This window comes from Odontomachus brunneus, unplaced genomic scaffold, assembly GCF_010583005.1.
Source record: "Odontomachus brunneus isolate Ranch 3 - 2012 unplaced genomic scaffold, Obru_v1 Obru_scaffold_001, whole genome shotgun sequence".
Classification (NCBI taxonomy): Eukaryota; Metazoa; Arthropoda; class Insecta; order Hymenoptera; family Formicidae; genus Odontomachus; species Odontomachus brunneus.
Genome location: NW_022639451.1, coordinates 7,566,018 through 7,570,712, shown reverse-complemented (window position 1 = coordinate 7,570,712; position 4,695 = coordinate 7,566,018).

The window sequence follows — 4,695 nt, the reverse complement described above, 5'->3', positions numbered from 1 at the left end:
TTCAAACTTTTTCGGTTGGCCTGAGCGTTCTTTATCATTGACATCAAAATCACCACTCTTAAATCGCTGAAACCATACTTGGCATGTTCTTTCCGATGGAGCATAATTGCCATAAGCTTCGAAAAGCAATTTATGAGCTGCAGCTGCAGTTTTTTTCAAGTCAAAGTAATGAAGCAGCACATGTCGAAAAAACAACTTATCACGTTCCATATTTAATCAAAAGAAAAAATAGCACTGCTCGCTTAAATGAATCTCTTCGCACTGAATTTTATTGACAAATGTCTAATTTCTAAAATGCAGCCAGTTTCAGATCTCAAAATAAATTACACCTACAACTAACGTCATCTAACTGTGAGCCGCAGGAACTAAGTTTACCACCTAATATAATACTGATATGATTCCGTTGATTACACTTGCATGTTGTATATTACATAACATTTGTATTGATAATGAGGATGATCCACTAGACGTTTTAGAGTCAATAGAAAATTGAAATGTTAATAATCATAATTATGTTAATATGGGAGCAGATGAGAAAAGAGATATCATTGCACGTTTATTGTAATTTATATATTTATAAATATTTTATATTTAATTTATATATTTATACATTTATAAATTTTATATTTAATTTATATATTTATATATTTATAAATTTATATATCCAAAAAATTAATAAATATTTTTTACACATAAAAAACCTATTTGTTTCTCATTATATATTATTGTTAATAATTTGTTAATTATTGTTGATAATTTCTACAATCGTCAATATTTGCTAAATGACTCGTATTCAAAGTAAGTGTTGGTAAAAATGGGGTAAAAATAAGTGGAGAGTTCTGCAGAAGAGTAAAATGTTTATTTTTGTTTTTTCAACAAATATAATACCTATATGTACACTTAGAGGCAGCTATGGTGTCCCTCGGCGAATCTGTATACACCTGTCAAACAGTCGAAGGCGACAACAGGCATATACGGAGGGCGTACTGTACGTCTTACGTATAACGCGAGAGAAGCAAAGAAGGAACGTAGGAGAAGTGGTGGGAGACATGCCGATGTTGCATCCTTATCGCACGTCGTCCGATCGAGAGAGAAAACATCAACAGACGTTACCAGTTATTAGTGGTGTCCTCAATAGCTGTCTCACTCACTCAACACTTAAATGCAGAGAATATGAGCGAGACAATTATAGGGACATCGCGCTATCTCTATAAATGTCTCGCTCGCTCTAATATCCATGTATCACGTTTTCCTCTTTTCTCCTTAGCAGAAATGCACGTTGTGCCGATGAATAACACCGAACGACAAAATTTAACTTTTTTGTTGTTGTACGAATGTGAATAGTCATTTCCGATATATTTTTGCCCGCTGAGTACAAATCCTTAGTCCAAATTTGGTTACCGCGTTACATTTTTGAAAAAAATACATCGGAAATGATAGACATATTTCGTCATAAGATCGTTAAGATGCGTCCGCATGTAATATTGAGATATTAAGATCTTTACAAAAAATGAATTTTGCCGGCATATGAAAAAATCATCTGATGTTATAAACATTTCAGTAATATTGCCGCATATTCTGATGTCAATGGTAATGGACAAAAACATTTCACAATTTGACATATTCTACGGAATGGAATAAATTTTTTTCTTCGTAAATTTCATGATAACCATCAGTATAGATATATCAGTATATAACCATGAAGTATAGACTTTTCTTTGCAATTTTAAAAAGAAGCAGATTTTTTTCGCAGAGTTTCGACATATCTAAGGGCGCGATCCATTGCATGCTGCAAACGCTTCGAAGTCTAAGCATTCAAAGTTACCCGTACATTTCTTTTAAATCGCTAAAGATCGGGAATACAATAGGTGTAGTAAGCTTTAAGCATTAAGAAATTAAACAATCTTAGTCGGCTTTTACAAGAATAATTGAATGAGGTTTGCTAATTTCTTATGATTTAAAGCTTACCATACTTATTGTGTTCCCGTGATAATTTGACGTACTGTACTAGGTGGAATAAATTCTTTTCATAAATCTTATGATAAAAATTGTAAAATGTCGTTGTTTTCTTACAAATTAAAAAAAAATAAGAAAGAATTAATAATGTTATAAGGCTCTTGTAAAAATCAATTTAATTCTAAATATAAACAGTTGGCATATAAGCTGATTTTTTGCTGATTCGTGTTATGTAGGTTTAATGTAAAGAAACAATTAATACAAGTCTTCTATAAATATCACGTATGTTTAGGTCCTCGGTTCGGACCTTCTTCAGCGTAGAAAAGGAGTATAGAACAGAATACAACATAAGTGTCAATTTCACGTGACAAATTTCGTGTAAAGCAAAGTAAGAAGTCAATGAAATCAAGAAACTGTAGACCCCTTTATTATTGGACTGCCTCCATATCTATTATCTTAAGAAGCAAGAAAAAGTCTCTTCAAGAAAAACTTGCTTTAACTTGCTTTAAGCGATTTAAAAGAAATGCATGAGTAACGTTGAGTGCTTAGAAGTGCTTCGAAGCGTTTCCAGCGTGCAATGGATCGCGCCCTTAAATATGTCGAAATTTTGCGAAAAAAGTCTGCTTCTTTTTAAAATTGCAAAGAAAAGTCTATACTTTATGGTTATATATTGATATATCTATACTGATGGTTATCATGAAATTTACGAAAAAAAAAATTTATTCCATTCCGTAGAATATGTCAAATTGTGAAATGTTTTTGTCCATTACCATTGACATCAGAATATGTGGCAATATTACTGAAATATTTATAGCATCAGATGATTTTTTTCATATGCCGGCAAAATTCATTCTTTGTAAAGATCTTAATATCACAATATTATATGTGGACACATCTTAACGACCTTGTGACGAAATATATCTATCATTTCCGATGTATTTTTTTCAAAAATGTAACGCGGTAACCAAATTTGGACTAAGGATTTGTGTTCAGCGGGCAAAAATACATCGGAAATGACTATTCACATTCATACAACAATAAAAAAGTTAAATTTTGTCGTTCGGTGTTATTCATCGGCACAACGTGCATTTTTGCTAAGGAGAAAAGAGGAAAGCGTGATACATGGATATTAGAGCGAACGAGACATCTATGGAGTTAGCGCGGTGTCTCTATAGCTGTCTCGCTTATATTCTCTGCATTCAAGGTTGAGTGAGTGAGACAACTATTGAGGACACCACTAACAACTGGTAATGTCTGTTGATGTTTTCTCTCTCGATCGGACGACGTGCGATAAGGATGCAACATCAGAATGTCTCCCACCACTTCCCCTACGTTCTTTTGCTTCTTTCGCGTTGTACGTAAGACCTACAGTACGCCTTCCGTATATGTGTGTTGTCACTTTCAACTGTTTGACAGGCTTATACGGGCTCGCCGAGGGACACCATATTGCCTCTGAATGTACATATCTGTTTATGTATCAAAAAAATTTTGCATGCGGATATGCATATGAAATACGAAGTATTGCTTTCATTTTATAATAAGTAATTAAATTGAGACATTATTATGTATAACTAAAATAAATATGTTCTTCAACACATAATAAGATATACATAAATACTTCAAACAAATGAATTACATATCTTAAATTAAAATAACTTCAAATATATAAATAATTTTCTCCTTATCTAACATTGTGCAACTTAATATCAGTCTTGTATTCTTAATGTATGAATAATAAACTAAAATTTAAATCTCATTATACATATAAAATAAAATTTCTTATTACTCAAAGTTTGATAAGTTTGATACATTTAGCTTTATGATCGAGTGACAAAATTAACAACTCTATGAAACTTTAATTAATTAGCTAATAAAGAAACTTATTATTAGCTCTAACTAATTTATCTAAGAAATTTATTTTTAGCTCTAAATAATAAAGAAATAAACTATCTATTTTCTTAATAGTATTACAATCTATACAGAACAAATATCCAAAATATATCTGATGGATATCCTGTAGATATCGTGATATCTATAGGATATCCATGATATGTATTTTGGTTTTTTGTTCTGTATGAGAACGTGTTTAATGTAGCTAATAGCTTTTTTTAAAATAAGCTAATAGCTTTTATTAAAATAAGAGTTAATACTTGCAAAAGTAAAATTTTTTCGCATTATACACAAGGATTAACTATAGTAATTTTCTTTTCCTTAGTGTACATTATCTTTTTGTAAATATTTTTCCAATAAATTCAAGTATCTCTCTTGCATATTTATATTTTTCTCATGGTGGATCTGTCTCTGTTTATATAATTTTCTCATCCATGTAGATTACTTATTTTTTCTTTGACGTGGTCTAATACAACGTGCCATACTATACGAAGTATTAGACAGTGTACTGTCATTTTCATCATTTAAATTTTCTTTATATGAATTTGATTGTCTTATTCTAAAACCCTTTGTACTTGAAGCAATGGATATAGGTTCTGTCTCTGGTTTGGTGTTCAGAAAGTTATTAATTATATAAAAATATTCCAAATATTCTCTACTTCTACCAGTTTGATTATTTGCATCTTTTACAGTATGATATCTTCGTTTTAAATATTTCCATTTAACAGCGCATTGTTCAGATGTTATATTATAACCCTCTCTATTAAAATCGCTTGCTATTTTTTTCCATACCTCTTTGTGCATGCAATTTTTATTATTAAATAATGACATGTGTGTTTTCACTTTTTC